General features: G+C 38.3%; 1 protein-coding gene across 1 annotated transcript in view; it reads right to left on the bottom strand.

Moving 5' to 3' along the window:
- The window catches only part of MCU (mitochondrial calcium uniporter), a 789,736-nt gene that overhangs the window by 182,764 nt on the left and 588,426 nt on the right, over positions 1-18,546 (bottom strand). The window lies entirely within an intron of this gene.

The following is an 18,546-nucleotide window of genomic DNA, read 5'->3' as shown; positions in this document are numbered from 1 at the left end:
GGAACGGAGAGAACGGAGATGGAGATGGAACGAATGTATAATGGAGAGATGTAGATAGGCATTGTAATTTTCCTATTCTAGAAGGTTTTATCCACCAATTAAGGATTTACCAATGATTTACGATTCCTGTCTTCAACCTATTTTTTACGGGTTATAAACACGCAGCCCGGTCAATAAATACTCCCACAACAACTCCTCTAATTAATAGCTGATAGAACTTGTTCACAGACCTCCCATTTCAATTGAAAACGGCCCTTCGGTCGCTTTCTTGCTGCAGGACTGTTAGACTGAGGGAGGGATTAACGGGAGTATGGCAAATGAGGGTAAGGAGGAAACAATGCCTAAAACTCCCCGGGTGGAAGTGAAGACGCCCCCACCTCCCTCTTTCTCTACTCCCCGTCTCCTTGTGCCCCTGCCGAGAAGGGATAGGGTAATGCCTCTTTTCCTCCCACCACGAAGGTCTAGTGATGCATGTGCCTGGGAGTCAGATTCGCCACCAATTAGACCGAAGTGCAGCTGACTGGGCTGAACGAACCGGACGCATTGTGGAAGGGAATACTACCGTCCCGCGGTTTCCACTAAAGCTAATTACGGGACGGAATTACAATACTGGGGTAGAAGACCGAAATGGCGCAGGTCTAACATGTGGTGAGCCGCACATGTGCAAGGTTTATAGGTATGTGCTGAAGCTGTAAACAAAAGCTTCCCGAACTGGGCTTAAGCGAACAGTTCGGTTTTGATGACGCTTCTGCGGAGGCCGCGACATTCTAAGAACTCGATGATGTGTTTTAGCAATGAATATAAGCACCTCGTATGGAAACCCGTAAAGAAACGAGACGTAAATTTCGTAGAGACAAAAATTCCTTTTATTTCGACTACCTTATCGCGTCGTGTGAAACGAAGCCAAGAAAGGTAGCGAAGATGAGCCTCGAGTTCGCTTAAACTAACCTCAAACGGTACACTACTAATAACAATAATTTCATCTGGACAAGGTTTCCACGTCAAAAAAAATATCTCCCCAAAGGAACTGGAATGAACGTACTATGAGGGATAATGAATTGGATCCATTTTATGGGGAAATCTGTGATTTATGATGAACTAACGTCAAAATACTTCTCAAGGACGAGGAATCAAAGAGTAGGTATTCCACATTTAGACCAATGCGAAGGCTAGTACGCTACTCAGAATTATTATGTCAAACAAAATCCATGGGTGTACTTACAGGAAGTAGATGGGAGACAGTGTCTTCCGATCACTTCAAGTGGCCTAGAAACGAAGACGCCATGTCTGCGAAGTTAAATCTGCTCAGACCGATTTGCGTCAATATAGAGCCCGAAATACGTCCGATAGTTCGAAGGTGAATAAGTTAAAACTCCCAAGTCTATAAATTCTATTTGACATTATAAATTCAAATTTCGGGGCGATAAAAACTAAGGTACATCTGACACGTATGTATATATATACTTAAAGCACGATCTTAGAATTTCAAAACTGGTCTGAAAGTGTCTCCGATACGCCTGGAATCTTTAAACTTTTCCTCTGACTGGCATATTTTTCATTAAAAACGACGGAAAAGGAGCGCATCACGAGGTTATTAAAAATAATTCATTTTTCGAAGCAATATCGTCGGTTACACGATCGGTAAAATTATCGAGAATAATTTAATATCGAATAATTAAGAAAAGTTCACCAGAAACTAGGGCTTCAATAAAATTGGTTCAAAAATCGATAAACCCAATATTTCGTGCGGAATAATGAATAAGGGAATACTTTGAATCCTTAATGCGTTTAATTTACCAATTTAATAAGTTATTCTGGCTTTAGTTACCTCAAACATTTTTCTAAGCAGGATTTTATGATTGCGAAGGTTGTTTAATGGCAAGGCGATTTTCTTCGAGGAGAGTCCTATGTGATATCCTATGACCGCTAGGGCTTAAATAAAGCTCCGATAAAGTATAGTCCGACGAAGAATCAGTAAATATCATCAGTATTGGCAACCATAAAAAGAATTTATTTATAGAATAAATCCATTGCGTGGCTATATTTTTATGCTTCCCCGAACGCACCTGAAATTCCAATTTAATTATTATCAAGAATTGGGAATGTAAAAATGTCAAACAGGATAATACAGAAAATAACAATTATAGCACAATGAATGAAATCATTTAACACTTTCTTCGGTACTTAATTAGCATCATTAAAATGCTTGGACTCCCCAATTTTTAGGGAAAACAGTTTTACAACGCCGTAATTAAATTTTAAAAATTTAATTTTAAGCCCAACCATCATTACCAGGGTTTCACAGGGTGCTCGTTTCAAACCGCAGAAATGGCGAGACCACTCGGAAATGAACTACGAACGACATCAATGTTCACACGCTCACTCGCTGAAATTCTTGCTGGGCTATTCAAAATGGGCGCTTAGTAAAACAAAGCAAAAGATTCATAATGTTTTTATGAACAAATTTCCCTCAAACGCCTTTCACCCAAACTAAACTCATTTCCTCAAGTCATAGCGTGTCCTTTCATCAGACTGCCTTATGTGTAAACATTTAATGACCAAAAAATGAATAAAAATCATTCTGAAATCAGTAATCATACATAGAATCTAGGCTACCCGGAATAGAATCAAGTTGCAATTACAGAAAAATTTAGTCAGTTAAACTCAAATCATACTAAAAAAGAAACTTGTGGAACCAGAGATCAAACTATATCACGAGTGCAGGCTTCATTAAAGTCAAATTAAATGTAAAAATCAAAGTAAAATTTAATTTTAAGCCCAACCATCATTACCAGGGTTTCACAGGGTGCTCGTTTCAAACCGCAGAAATGGCGAGACCACTCGGAAATGAACTACGAACGACATCAATGTTCACACGCTCACTCGCTGAAATTCTTGCTGGGCTATTCAAAATGGGCGCTTAGTAAAACAAAGCAAAAGATTCATAATGTTTTTATGAACAAATTTCCCTCAAACGCCTTTCACCCAAACTAAACTCATTTCCTCAAGTCATAGCGTGTCCTTTCATCAGACTGCCTTATGTGTAAACATTTAATGACCAAAAAATGAATAAAAATCATTCTGAAATCAGTAATCATACATAGAATCTAGGCTACCCGGAATAGAATCAAGTTGCAATTACAGAAAAATTTAGTCAGTTAAACTCAAATCATACTAAAAAAGAAACTTGTGGAACCAGAGATCAAACTATATCACGAGTGCAGGCTTCATTAAAGTCATATGGCTTGCCAAAAGAAATCACCTAAGGGACTTTATTTAAACTTTGACGTATAAATACATGGCAACTTTTGAATTATTTGTAGTGGCAGAGAAACTGTGATATTCATGATTGTTATTTTTAAATACATACACATGTATTAACTTAAATTTTCCAATGAGGTGGAGTTTAAGTTCTCAGGTCAGTATGATACGTGCATTTCCTAATTTCCCATGCCTAGCGCGATAAATGAAATGTTAAATGAAGCCTTTAAAATCCAATTTTGGAACTTGAATTGTATAAATCGATTTTTTTTCATGTTTCTCAATTTAATCATTTTACAAACAGTAACAACTTGACCATTAAGAGACATCTGAAACTGAATACTGTATTTACGATGGGTGGGTAGTAAAGGTGGGGGTGTCTTACAATACCATTCGACTTGTCCAAGAGACCTCAATTAATGATTTTTTTCCCAATCCCAAACATTTAACGAACTAAGGAAGGTACATAAAAGTGGAAACAAACCAAGAGTGAGAAACCTTAAAGTGAATAAACCATAGGGTGAAAGCGAACGCCGCTAATATGCCCTCCAAAGTGTATTGTGAAGGACAAACATTAACAGATTTTTCCGATAAATTTTTGTCGCTATTCTGCCCCCTATTTATAGAAAGTGAAATTTATTAGCGAATGAAAGGAAAATTCAATCGCCAGTAGTACGACAGTCTTGGCCAAGTCAGGGAGAATAATCTTGAAACTTGTGGAACAGCTTCAAGACAATAGCTCGCACTTAATTGCAGGGCGCATTAGGCATAGCTAGTAAAATATAAAAATAATGAATTGACGCTATTTCGATTAGTAATTCATGAGCGACATAAGCGCTAAATGGTGTCGTTAGGGTAGCTTGTTTTGCAAATTAATACTCCACCTTCGTACGTCTTAGACGCTTGAGATATTGGGTGGGAGTGGGATGATGAAGGCGACAACAGATGGGAGAATATTGGGAAAGGAAGTTAAGGAGAAGATGGCGAGGGAAGTAAAAAGTATACTGAACTACAAAACTAGTTAATACAATAGGTAGCACAAGGTTTACTGGTATTTTTTTGTTAACTAACAGATTTAGAATATTGTTTAATGCCTGGTCCATCGAAGACCTACCCGAACCAAGCAGACAAACTGCTAATAATAATCATTTTTTAGATAAACAACATCAATTAGTATGACTATTAGCTAGGTCACAAATTGATTAAGCACAGCAAAAGATTAAAAAATAGAGATGTAAATATGAAGTAGCTGGCGGAAAAAAGAGCTGGGGGTGAGGATTAATTGCACGATAAGTACAAATAAAAACCCCAAAAAAACATTCAAAGCGTCTCACACCGATTTTACTCAAATTTAGGCCAGTGAACAACTACTCGAGTAGTATTTCACCATTTTACGTTAGGCCTTCGATCGACTCAAGCATTACAAAATACTTTATCTCTAAGCTCAGACTAGCACATCAATAGATATACTTAAATCCTTTACTAAATATCTACAATAACCCATTCGTTAAAGTTGATAGTAGGAGCCAATAAAACCACCAGCGAAATTTCCACTCAACAAACTGCGCTTATGAGCTCGGCGTTCTCAAATCCTTAATTGATCACCCATCGCTCGTTTAAGAGAACCGCTCTCACGCAATGACAGAATGGGAGCTCCGTTTATGGTCACGTGAGATGGTTCTTTCCCACGCTGCCGATCGATGATCACCACTCAAAACCGAATTTAAGGGTGTCCACGTTCCTACGACAAGAAGAAGATCGAAAAACAGCTATTTTCTACGCGTCGCTCAGAAGAAAGCACGTTACAAATGTATGATTTCATAGGGAGATAATATTTTACTCGCAAAACTTAAAAGAAATCGGCGAAGGATGCCTCGAGCACATTCCAAGGGAATGCAGAACCGAGACCAAGGAGAAAGCAAACCTATCTGGTAACGTCAGCTGGAAAAATTTCCACTGGATTAGACGTAAGAATAGACGGCAGTGGGCGAGAGAACGTAAGGGATGATTAAATCCTTTTCGGCACAAAGGATTTTCCGTATCCGACGGAATCCTTCGCGATATCATACAAAGGATTGGGTAAATAAAAGACGGACGATAATGTTTCCGATCCAAAATGACTCCCAGATAAACGGGCGAGTGATATGGCATTAAGTATTCCGAGCCTATTACGGATCATGATGACTGAAATAATTCTAACTAAAATAATTGAACCCACTCCATTTATTATTTTTCTTATACAACAGCATGAAGTATATCCATAAATGTTTCATTTAAATATTGTGGAAACTTATTGCAAATTGTACGCAGCATAATGCCAGAAAGGTCCGTTCTCGTGAGTCTCATCGAACTGTCTCCATTGTCCACAAATAACATAGCACTGAATATATGATAAATTAAACGAAAAAAAATAATTTTACAAATAATTAGATGGGTTTCGATAGAATTAGCTCGAGAAAAATATCACTGGTTGCAACGAGCCGCATGGCAAACTAAAATGCTTGAAAATAGATGTTTTAAACTACGGCGTTTTTCAATGGTAATTGTAAAAAGCCAAGCAGAGATATATCAAGATTCGTTAAAATAATAGTATTCTGACAAGAGAGATATATCTAGACACTAATTGAGTAGAACATGCATTCATTTTCTATTGTTTATTCTTTACTAAAACTTCTTATACTTTACTTACTTTTCTATTAAGGATCATTATGCCTTATAAGATAATCTTCACGTAAACAGCAAGTAGTCACTAACTGACAATATTATCACTCTTACACCCCAAATCTAAATAAAAATGGTATTAAACGAAATATTTCCACCTTAAGTACTAAAAAAAAAAATGTGAGGCGAAATAAAACAGTGATTCTTTTGTCCGTTAAATTAGTCACGGCAGTTTCGCGTAAATAATTATAATTAGATAATTGAAAAAAATTATTGATGACTGGAAATTCATTAAATACGTGGAACCTATACAGAACAAATTTGGTTCTCCATACGAATAGCAACGCATGCATGAACATATGGATATTAAAATCGTATCAAGGGAATTATAGCTGCTTGGACCTCACGGTTGGTGAATCAATGCCAATTCGTCTCTAGATGGAAAAGAAAATTCTATTCAATTTTCTCAACGCTGTGATAACGACTTTCAACTCACAAGAAAATATACACATCCCATTGACCGTAGGCCTTCGTTAAGTAATAATAACATCGAAATTTAACACATGTTTTGACTATATACCGCACATCGGAATTTTTCCGAAAATCATATCATAAAATGCAATATTTCTCCGCTATGCTAATCAATATATCGGTATTTTCTACCAATGTAATCTCTACGATGAATAAGCTTTCGTTTTCAAGGAACGGTATGGATTTAGTCTTTCGCCTTGTCATACGTACTTATAACTATGGGTATTCTTCCGTTCGATACAAGAGTGTGCTATTAATGCTGATGGCATTAAAAATAGTGTTACAATAAATATAATCCACCACAAAAATATTTCAAGTAAAATTAACAACTACATTTCTCCACGAAAAAAGGTTCTCAAGGTTTGCAGTTGTTATTGATTTAATGTCATAGCTAACTGCTTGAATATTGTAACATAGAGAAGAGGGATTTCGAGATGTGTCGTCTTAATTATTCAGTTAAAGGTTACTTCATAGAAACTACAATCTATTTCAATATTTGGCGTTTAGGAATCTTGCAATAATAGGAGTTGATCGGTCAGAGTCCACGGGAAAAACATTAATATATTATATATTATAATTAAAGATGTCAGGCTGTAAATAACATGTACTGACGGTGTACAATCTATTCACTAGTTATGAAACACTTGCTCTAGGGTAAAAACTTTTAAAATCGGCCTACTCAAGAACGTGATCACAATTGAACTATTGTCGAAAATATAGTTGCCAGAGTGAAAACTTTTGAAATGGAAGTCTTGAAAGTTTTCCCGAAGTGTCCCAGTTCAAGAATTTGTGATCACGAAACGAGCAATGAATGCACTCCGGGAAATGGATGAGGAAAACGTGGAAGATCCTGCTTCCGCGCAGTGTGGAGCGAGGACGTCTCGGGAGGAAGATTCGACGGTAGGACGAACCGCTCGTGTTCTTCGAACGGTCAAAAGCCTGTGGAAATGATAAGAGGCACAGGGAGATAGGAAGGAGGAACCAAAGTGGAATAAGAACGTCACGAGGTCTCTTTGAGAAAATTGTTTTGGAGAGATGGCGTGGCAGAATGCAGAATAGGTAGGGAGGCGGGGGGAAGGGAGTGCTGAGGGTCTCGTTATTCCGAAAGCACAGGGACCAAAATTCAGAGAAGACGATGAATGGAGACAGTGATAATACCAACTTTCTCCCAGTTTCCTTATTCATTTGAATGAAAGGCATTCAAGACGACCAAAACAGAGTTCTAAAGATGATTTTTTTCTGTTTTCATTTCTCGCTCATTAGAATTAATCTCCGCACCATTTAAGAAGTCGTTTTTGCCCTGGTAATTTTCCTTGGAGCAGCCTAAAAAGAATCTACAAATCCAAACAAAATTGTGTGCTGATAGGGGGGCTTTTCTAAGGGCAACGTTATGAACAGAAAATAAAGTAAGAAGCAAAACACCTTGGAACGGAAGGAATGTTAGGATTATATGAAGGAATCCAAATACTTTCTGGGAGTGCACCCTGTGAAACTTCTACTGCTAAAGCAAAGCGTTATTTCTTGTTACGTATTCAAACATTTACCTTGGAAGAGAAATTTCCTACAAAATTTAGCTTTACCAAACCCTACGACAACTTTTTAATACTTACAACTTTTTTGCTGAGCGCAAAAAATGCGACGGTGCGGGTATATGCCTCGGTGGATTAAGCTTCATGAGCTTAAGAATTCCTAAACGAATCAATAACTAGGATTAATATTTTTTTAGCTCCAGAGTAAAAGGCACAAAAAAACTGGGAAAAATCAAAAATAAAGTGCAACAGAGGATTAACATAAAGATTCGACACTGAAAAGTATATTTAACTGGATTGTACCCAATTACGCCAGTCCTTCATAGTGTAATGGAAAAAATAACGGGGACATTTATTTCCCCTTTTGCCTGTTAAGCGAACTAATATAATTACGAATACATTAGCCTTGACCGGTACCCCGGTCAAGGCGAATGATTTTTACGCTCTGAATTTGTTGCATTGAAATGCATATAAGCGGATGACTCCGTTGAAAGTTACTGTGGCGGCATCTCCCACAGTTTCTTGGAAGGCATAAAGAAGGCTACGCCATAAACAGAAATAAATTAAGTCTACTTTTGCGATAAAATTGGGCATTCACGTATTCCTTTTTTTAATGAGCTAAAAAGAAAAGTCTTTGACGATTTATGCTGGAATAAGTATTTATCATGATTCTTTGTAATCGACAAAAATACCTCCTCTAAATTTGAACGTTAAAATACCAAAGAGATTTTTGAGGGGTGGAAGTTGGGGAAGAAAGGTGTGGGTTACAAACTTGAAGTTGCGTGAGGAAACGAATTATTGAAACTTAATGCGCGAGAAGAGTGAAATAAATCATTTACGCAACCATTTCGGAACTCATTTCATTTGCTTTTCCTCAGCCTTTGCTCATTTCAAGTCTTCAACTTTAACAGACGATATAGGAGAACTACACGACCAAACGACGAGATTAGACTCATTTTACTCACTATTTACGTCGAAATATATTCAAAGGATTGAGGAAAAACGACTGAGGGATAATGTAAAGGGATGATGAGTTCGCGAAGACGCGATATTGAGTTATAATGAGATCTGAGAGGAAGGGAACCATCAAAGAAATGGGGTCGAGCATAACTTGTGTGGGAAGAAATGAGATTCGTAAAGTTTAATGTGGCACATCGAAGAAGTCAAGATTTTGTCGTTGGAAATGGAGCAACATTACTAATACGTACGACTTGGAAGATAGGAATCACAGCTAATTAAAGACGGAGTTCACTAGAAGTCGCACAGCTATAATACGAGGATTTGATTGAGATTTCCTAGTAAAAACATTTAGAAACATGAGTTGCAGATGAATAAACAAGGTCGCCACTCATCATTAGAAACTCAGATTTACCTTTCTCCCCCATTTTTCATGTTCCTTATATTTAATAAACTAGACATAAATAATTCGAATAGATACATAATTTACATTGGTAGTAAAGAAATTACGTTTTATACTATCCGCGGTTTTATACTTCACTTTTGTAGCGAAAAGCAGGAAACATGTAGCGCTTTTTTCGTGATGTTTTTGGTTCGGAGTAAAATAATACTCCTGTGGAATCGGTTTTTCTAGACTTATGAAAAGGTTTCGACTAAGTGTCTCATAGCAAGCTACTCACAATGCTGGGTTCTAATTCACATATGAGTGTTACTAATTATATTTTCAGCCTATTAATGAAAAGACAGTAATTTATCGTTGAAAACGGTTTTATTGTGTTTCGAAGTATTTTCCATGATAATGAATACACTTTTTCATGCGCTCAAACCAATTTTCGTAACATTTTTTCAACTCCCGTTGAGGTACTTCCAAAACATGGTTTTTGAATGCGGCTTCTTCAAGTGTCGAAAAACGTTGGCCACGCAATTTATTTTGATTAACGGGAATAAAAAGAAGTCATTTGGTGCTAAATCAGGGCTGTACGGAGGATGACCCATCAATTTGACGTTTTGGCCAGTCAAATAGGCAGTTGTTTCAGCCGATCTGCGAGGGCTTGCATTGTCATGATGAAGAAAGATCCTTCGTCGCCGCTTCTTTTTCTGTATTTCACCAAACACTTCTGGTAAGCAATACTCTTGTGCCATTCGGAATTCCCGGCTCTGCGTTGCTCGTACAGTATGATTGTCTCATGTCCCGTTATTCCGATGAAACAGTCGATCATTTGCTTCAATGTGCTTCGTGCACGAATCACTTTTCTCAGATTTAGCTCGTCTTGGAAGACCCAAACCGTGGAATACTGTTTTGTTTCGGGCTCATACGCTCAGATCCGAAATTCGCCAACTGTGTAGATGTCATATACTTTTGATGCACCGCGATTGTATTGCTAGAGCATTTCTTTGCCCCAATTGATACGAGAATCTTTTTGGGCTTTGTCAAAGTATACGAGATCCAACGCGAACAAATTTTTCACAGCTAAATGTTAATGCAATATCTTATTGATGCTCGTCATACTAATTCCTGAATCTCACGATAATTCAAATAACGATCTTTCTTCACTAGTTTTTGCACAGCTTCGATTTTTTCTGGCACAACAACTTATTTTGAACAACCTTCACGACTTTCATCGCTGAGCAAACGGCAGCCATGATGGAATTCGTTATAACAGCGTTTCACATTGGCAAAGGATGGGGCTTAATCGCCAAAAGTGGAAATAAGTTGATCCATGCACTCTTGTCTTGATAATAAACGTCGAATGTCGTAAAAAATCCAATTTTTCGCTGAGAAAAAATTTTCCTCCCACGGTAAACAACACAAGTTATGATCAAACGACAAAATGTTCTGACGAAAGTTAGCGTTAAAAGGGTCAAAATTTCAGATGGAAACGTCAAAGGGCGCCTTGAGCACTTAGTGTTGTCAATGCTCAATATATAAATGTCAACCCTCGTATCCTCGGCTGAATTAAACACTTTTGGAATTATCGCGTACATGAGGTAGCCATACAAGATGTTGGCTCTAATAGTAGTAGTCTCTTAAGTTGTTCCCCCGGGAAGTAACGTTGGAACTCTTCTATTTCTTCTTTAGGATAACAACATTAGCTCCGTGGTCAATAGTACCGTATGCTTATTTGCCGACGACACAAAGAAATTATATACCCCCGAAATTAATGCAGTATTAGCTTGGTACGGGAAATGGGAATTAGAATGAACCTTAAAATAGTGTGCAGTCATGCATTTTGGAATAGGATTGGTTCCCTTACGAACGCCTATTGCATTAGAAACAGCAGAAAGAGTAGACTCGATTATATACTTAAAAGCTACCATTACTCGTGGGCTCTCCTTGCTAAAACATACGTAAGGACTATATGGTAAAAACGGAAAATAGTATGTAGACAAGATAGAAAAAAAAGATTTATCAAAAGAGTATTAGGGAAATCCGACGAGGAGTTTAAAGAATAATGTTGTTATCTTTAACTAATTTAACCTCATTTCGAATATGCGCCTTGTAAACGAATATCTTAGTATGGATACTCATGAAGTTTGATTGATTGCCAGGTTAGATCGCGTGCAGCGTAGAGGACGTAAATTTGGAAATCGCTACTATGATTAACTTATTAGCGTAAGGATAGTATTAGACATATTAGGTTTGGAATCCCTGACCGAGAGTTGGCTATATTACAGATTAAATCTCTTTTAATAATTGGAAGGAGGTTTCCCAAGAAGTAATGTCGAAAATGGATTATTAGCTCTTTCATACTACGGCAAGAGAGATCATGACAGTATGATTAGAGAGATTAAGAGTAGAATCGACAGTATACTATTACGTCATCTTTCACACGAAGGTTAAGGAATCGGAATAACTGTAAGCGACCGCACTAGGAAGAATATTAATTGTTCTTTTACATTCTAAGTAGCCCAGTACACCGCCATTATTTCTTATAACTTTTATTTTATTGCCCTCGTCACTAAAAGTTCCCCTCTTGCTCGTAGAGAAGTACACATCACTCAGACACAGTAGTGTACGTACATTAAGTTATCATTATCTATATTATTTAAATTATTCTACACATATATTGTAACAATATATTAAAAAAGACGTATTTTTTAAGGACGAATTTATGATGTTGCGTGCCTGCTGTTGAATCGCCCCCGGCCACACACCCTCGCAGTGGCTTGCAGGGTACGATGTAGATGTTAAAAACTAGTTAGCTATACCATCACGAGTATCAACGAAGATTTTCGCGTTTAACTGAATTAGATACGTACCTATCAGTTATTTTCGACACCAAAAAAAGATACATAATTAGTTTACTACAGGTAATGGCGCACTTTTGACTTACTTCGGAAAGATTTACTAAAAACTTTTTAAAAATTCATTAAGATTCTGTAAAAATATTGAATATCTAGGAAACATTAGCTCAGCCTTCCTCTTTCCAGACGAGTGAATATTTCTACAAAACAGCTTTAGAATAGTAAAGAAAAAGAAAAGTCAAATCCAGCGGGGAGACGTTTTAAACTCAAGATGAGTTTTTGTGGGAAAACGTATTTCCCTTCTCTACGCTCTGCTGACCCAGTCTGTTGTCTTCTAGACACGTAGAATCCACTCTCCGGGGCGAAGGAAAAGGTGAGAAAATGACAGGATAGCATAGGGAAGTAAAATTCCTTGGATGAAGAAAAAACAGTGGTGATGGGTGAGGTGACAGGGATGTGTTTTTGCTATCCGACACAGGGAAATGCAGTAACAAATGATTCATCTCCAGTTACACTTGAAAGACGACTCTAGTCTCCGTTGGGAATAGTATTTACATAGAAGAGCTGTTTGCCCCTGGAGGTTAAAAGACAAGGACGAAACGCACGCCACTAGCTGCACACAAAACCGCAGAGAGGACAGAAGGCACGAATTGACAAAAAAAGCCAATGGCATGGCTGAGAGACGTTCCGGGAGGCAACGACAGGGCAATCGACCACTTTACTCCTGTTATATGCTCCTTAATAATCGAGGAACCGTATTCATAGGGATGTATTTTACTCGAAAAACAAATTTTATTCAATTAAATTAATTGTTCATCTCACTATTCCTTTAATTGTTACTTTTAATTTCAGCCATTCTGAAAATTTGCGATTCAAGAAGAAAACATATTAAAGACTTATATCGCCCCAGATTGTCCAAGTGTTTTAATATACCATTCAAGTAAGCTCTACTAGTAAGTGGAAGTAACTGAAATAACCCTACATTAAGTACAATTTGAACTTTATGCACCATGAAGAAGTTTGGACAGGCATTGGACAATATCTTAAAAGTACACTTCCTTGATGAAATACGGCCAATAGCTACATATTTTTATATTATTTTACAAATTCATATTAACTTTACTCATGACTTTTTAACCGTGTCAGTTGAGCATCTACTTTTCTGATACATTCGGAGCCTAAAATTCATTTCTTTTCTCCAGGGGTGTATTGCAGTGTATCGCCACACATCAGCCAAGTTTTTTGGTCAATACCCATCCTACGTTGGTGAGTTTAAGAGCGAAAATAATATGCGGCGAACGGATAAAAGTGCTAATTTTCTTGGATTAAGATTGAAAATATTAAAAAACCTTTCTTTCTACCCATAGTTTTATACTGTGTCTTACTCCACGTACATACTTTTAACATTAGATTTGAGGTAACTCTAAGCCCTAGCGCTGAAAAACGCGGCGGAAAACCATATTTCCACAATGCAGTATTCTATCCACGGGTAAGTAAGTCCACGTTAAGAGTATCTACATTCCAATTACCTATATTCCCGGCCAACACTATTTCTTATCCACATTGCAACGAGTCTTAAAAATTTTGAACTAGTTTTAATGAAAAAATCCCAAAGTTCCGCACGTTCTTCCGACTCACCGTCCACCTAAGACTTGGATGCGCAATACAGAACATAAATCGACGGAGCGGCATAACCTCTTACTGAGAGTTTTATAGGATTTAGATGCCTTAAAATGGTTTCATCCCCAAACTTCAAAACCTAAAACCCCATGCATAACTCGGCATATAAAGGAATAGAATTATATGGAAAATTACTTGGATTTTAAATATAACTTACCACAGTAGACCGCATTTCCATCCTTTAATTTGCTCCGGCGTGGTTTATGAGTGGCCATAATATCATTGCAATCTTTAAATAATTTTGGTCCATCAAAGGAAGCTAGGTATACCACTACTCATATAAATAACGAACAATTTATTCTCGTGCAATAAGTAAAATTCAAATACATTTTTGAAATGGCTATCGCACTACAGCAGTCTCCATTTCGAATTACAAGATTCTCTCATAATGAGATACAAGCGTTTTCTTTTCATTCACATTAAAACAAAACCGCCTCGAGAGTACCCTAGTACGTTTCGGCACTGTTTTTTTATCTGGAGACTGCCAAAATGCCACTCGCGCGCGAGACGAGTTCTAATGGTTTTGTAATTTTGAAGAGAAAGGGAGAAAATTCCGTTTCCCCCCATTTTCATTTCCATCCCCTTTTCTTGCTACCCCCTTCCATCCCCCACTTTCCCCTCCCTCTCTTGTTTCTCGAGTGGTACTCGACCCTCTTGTTAAATTTTAACCGCCCACCCCGCCTCCCGTGAGCCCACGTCCCGGTATGCCTGCAGACCCAACCCTCTCTCGATCCCGCGTAATTTTAAAGTTTCGCGGGGCGGCGGGGAGGGGGTTGGAGGGATGGGACGGAAAAACTCGCCGGGCATAGCTCTCTCCCCCCCTCCAAGCCGGTCGGGGGAGTGGAGATGAAATCGCCGCAGAACGCACGCGGTTTGAATCGGTGACGAGGGGTTGATGCTTAAATATAAAAAAAGCAGAGAGGAAAGAATAGGTAGGGTTTGCGCGGAAGGGGGAGGGGGGGAGTGAGCACGGGGCAGGATTTCTAGAGAGGAGACACTCCGTCGCCGCAAACAAATTATTCCACATTAAGTGGCCTCTAATTATTCGGTGTGCGTACGAATGCTTTTCGTGCCGGATGCTTTAGGAGCGGGTTGAAGTAGGCTTTAAAGGGGAAACCGCAGTAGTGTTCCTCACTTGAATGTCCAATTAAAAACTCACCAAGTCGCGAGGAAAATGATTTTGTCTCGCAAGATGAAGAGAAGAGTCCGTCAGACGTGGACCGATTCCGCCTTGCTCTCTCTGACTGCTGGAAGAATACGTTACGGAGCAATACGGGCTTACGATAACGTACGGATCGCATTACTACAGGTAGAAAAAACATTCTTCGGAGGATTTTCAAAACCTCATAATAATTGGTTTGAGATGACAGTTATTTCTTAAAGACATATGAATACATTTGATCATTACGCTCCGGCATCAGCTCAGACCCACACATCTGAGCAATCTATTTATACAAAGGTAATACTCGCGGTCGTTAATTCAATCATGCAACGTAAAAGATCATCAATTTTCCCCAGTAACAAACGATTTATCATCAGACTAATTACTGTAAATATTTTCCAATTATTCAAAAAACATAATGATAAATTGGTTGGAAAAATGAAAATATTACTCTTTAGTTAGCAAAAAAATTCCGTGGACAGCCGCTATGAGCTATCTAGAAGCAAAGAGAGAAAAAAAGAGAAAGTATCTCTAAATAGATATAAAGATTGCTCTAAGGATGGAAGAATGGGAAAGAGCGACACCATAATAGCATGAATTTGGTAAATAGAAGAAGAAACCACGATGAAAGAGGGAAGGGAAAACGATTCAGACGGTCGGGAAACGGAGAGAATGACTGAGGGAGAGATTGAAGAAGCGGAAACACCTGGAGGGCTTTATAGGTGGGAACAAGAGGTTGAAAAAGATTCAGATGGAATGGAAAGTGCTTTCGAGGCAGGATGGATGAAGAGAGAGCAGGGGGAGAAAAAAACCCTAGAGGCACATCAGGAAGAGAGAGGAAAGCCGAAAGGACGGAAAGGGCGAGGTAGACGCACTCGCACAATGATTGAGGGGAGGCGAGGAAGGGATAGCATGGGAAAAGGGGGGATAAAATGAAGAATGCGACGATGGAAACTTAGGGGCTTCTTTCCTCTCTTTATGATTGCTGCGACTTCTAGGACTTCGAAAATATCACATACACGCAATTGAAATGAAATCCTAGTACATATACAAGAGACTTAGGTAACGCTGGAATCTAACCTGGCATCAAAACGGGAACAAGATCAAAATAGGCGTTCAAAAAGATTTTCGGGATATTAGAAAACGAATGCACACACACAACCAGAAAAAATAACGTAAAAAAACCACTCCTATTAAAAATTATAATTTTTCATTTTTCGGACTAAACGAGATAATATATCATCAGGTAAAAGAGGTGAGGTGAGGTGAGAAATCATTGCGTTATCCGGACATAATACCGTTGAACTGTAATTTATACCTCCTGTTAAGTACTATGGAAACAATGTAAAATGTCGGAAGGTTTAGTCTTCATTTCAAGCATGTTTATTTTTATTTATTTTGTAATTAGTTTTCCCGATCATCCTTGTTTACACATAATTGTTTAATCGTTCATTCTAGAAATCGTACATTGAACATAGATATTGAATGCTTGGATTTCAACTATTAGACTTTTGCGGGTAATTAACCAGCAGCAGATAAAATAACATAAAAAATTAATGACAACTGAGAACAATATCAATGTCTCTCCTTGTCCGAGTAACATATATACACACACGCAATTAAACAAGCATGGTTAGAAAAACTGGAAAGTGAAATTCGAAAAGGATATAAAAATACTAAATTTATTGCACTGGTCATAAAATATGCATTTCATTTCAACGGTGCCAGTTTCCTGAATACGGAAATGATCTCTTGCTCCTGGCAGGAAAGTTGCTTTAGGGGAGACTGAATAGCATATACGCGTCCGAACTTCCGAAATCTTTCGGAGAAATTTGTGGGGCCGCCAAAGAATAACCAAGAACAACAATTCACTCTTGAGACTGATGTATAACCACAAAAACGTTTACCAAACTCTCATCTCGATGAATACCCCGAGAGCGGCACAAGGGTCCGGGTGGGCTCCCCTTTTTTTTCGCTATGTGTCGTCCGGCGGCGAGGAGGGTTTTGGGCCAGTCTTTTTTTTAGCAATAGAATTTGGCAGCACCTCAAGAATTTTCGCTGGCAGCTTTGCAAGGGTAGAAGCGCCTCCCTCCCCCCCTCTGCCGGGAGGCGGTTGAGAGGAGGAGGGTGAGATAGCGAGGAGGGGCGGATTGGAAAAGTAATAGGGTAGGCGGGGACGGACGGTACAAGTGAAGGGGGGGGAGAGAGACCAGTTGGCCGATAAAATGAAAGGTAGCAGATTGGGCAAATTAAGAAATGTTTCAAGCATTTCCTCGAAGATAAGGATTACGGCTTTAGGATGAGAGAAAGAATGTCGGGAAATTCACCAAAAGGGGGAGTGAAATTAAGAATTAAGGCGTCAAGGTGAAAGGAATGGGGAAAGAGGTCGTACGGAAAAAATACGAAAAAAAGTCGGTAGTCGGGATCATGCGATAAGTATTACATTAGGATATACAAGCATGTATAAACATCATGCTGCTAGAGTTAAGTATAACTTCTCTCTTACGCCTAGAGCTTCTTCAATTTTTTCCCCCTAATGGAAAGCGTTCCCAAGTTCAAGGCTACATTAATTGTTTTCGTAGTCGGAGACAAGAGATATAGACTATAAACTATAAACACCAATTGAGAACTATATAATCATTCCGTTACAAATTAGTTCCCCCAAATAGCATCAAAGTGCGACGAAAAGGTGCATTTTGCTTTCACTACATTTATGTGATGTTATATTTTATCAAATGAGTCCTATATTTTAAGAAAACCTGTGGTTAGCTAATGATTTAGCGCTCACATTTTTTCTTGCGTTTTACCACGCACTCACCCAACAAGAATATTTTAGCGGAAACATAATCTGGGCTGGGCAAAAATGGAGCAAAACCTCCGGAAATTTATATAGGAAGGCGCAGGAGTCATTCCACGATTTTTCAAATCACCTCGGTTGACGCAGTGATTTCATTCGAATAGAACATTAAAAACAATTGATATAAATGTATGCACTCTTGAACGATGTGCAGCCATAAAAAATCGAAACCAAGTATTTTCCTTTGAAAATTTGGCTTGCTGAGTATTGGGTACATGTACATAGATAACGACATTCACAGTGTACTTGGATTAGATTCAGAAATAACACCTCACTTGTTTTAACGGTGGTTAGTGATCCTAACGTTGCTAAAGATATAAATTATGGTAGATGATCATCCTAAATTAGACAAACTAGAGCTTTTCACTGAGCACATTACATTGTCATGAAAACCTTTTATAATTATTGATACAAAACAAGTTTCTTATGCCTCCTGCAGACCAAATAAACGACTGATTCGATATTAGACAAAAAATGACGAAATGAATAAATGGCGCAGCGTCTAATTTAAATAACGTGTAGCGATGGCCGGGTAACGAGGCCTACGTGTAAACAACGAGATGGCAAAGGGCTTCTGGCGGGAGTGTGTATCATGTGGTTTAAGAAGAAAATTAACTATATAAAGTAGTGGAAAATATCAATGCCTGGCGCTTAGCTTCAGG

This window comes from Hetaerina americana, unplaced genomic scaffold, assembly GCF_022747635.1.
Source record: "Hetaerina americana unplaced genomic scaffold, ioHetAmer1.1.p SCAF_15, whole genome shotgun sequence".
Lineage (NCBI taxonomy): Eukaryota > Metazoa > Arthropoda > Insecta > Odonata > Calopterygidae > Hetaerina > Hetaerina americana.
This window is presented reverse-complemented; position numbering and strand designations above follow the sequence as displayed.